This window comes from Myotis lucifugus, unplaced genomic scaffold, assembly GCF_000147115.1.
Source record: "Myotis lucifugus unplaced genomic scaffold, Myoluc2.0 scaffold_105, whole genome shotgun sequence".
Taxonomy (NCBI): Eukaryota; Metazoa; Chordata; class Mammalia; order Chiroptera; family Vespertilionidae; genus Myotis; species Myotis lucifugus.
In genome coordinates this window covers 3897175-3897975 of record NW_005871153.1, presented here as the reverse complement: position 1 = coordinate 3897975, position 801 = coordinate 3897175, and positions in this window count along the sequence as shown.

Genomic DNA, 801 nt, shown 5'->3' with positions numbered 1-801 from the left:
CACGGCTCCAGCTCCGCCCGAAACCAAAACGTGGAGTGGAGAGCGAGAGAGGTCCCAGCGGTGCCAAGGCTCTGCTCTGCAGCCGGTGCACAGAAAGGAATCCCAGCGGTTGCTACCGGCGCTTCCCGGAAGCGCCGATCACGTGTAAGTCATGTGACCGGCGCTGGGCGGGCCCACGCAGGTTTGTTTTGATTCCACCGGAGCGGTAATGTAACCACGTGGTCTCTGTTGTGGTTCTTTTTGCCTTACGCAGTTTCTTCCTTCTTTCTTTTTTAAAAATTTTGTTTTATTGCCTAAAGTATTACGAAGAGTATTACATATGTCTCCTTTTTTTCCCCCCTTGACATTCCCTCGGCCTCCCCTACCCCCCAGAGTCTTGTGTCCATTGGTTGTGCTTATATGCATGCATACAAGTCCTTCGGTTGATCTGTTACCCGCCCCCACCCCCTTCTTTCAATGCAGTCATTTCTTGGCTTCGTTTCTGCTTCTCCTCGTTTTCTAGTCAGATCCTTCCTTTCCGCCTTGGTGATTTCCTCTCTCCAATTATATTAGAGTTTTAGGGGATGTTTGCTTTTTTTTTTTTTTTTTTTTTTGGTGGCGCTCGGAGCAGTGGAATGTGGCCCTGCGTCCATTTACTCTGCTAACGCTCTTACCAGCCTTGGATACTAGTTCGCACACTTCTCCTCCTTTCCCTTCCCACCTGCTTTGCCCTTCTGGCAGCAGCATGACTCCATTTGGTTTTCGTGGCTGCCGGGGAATATGAACCTCGATCAGATGTCCTTTAATTGTGTTCCCTGTGAC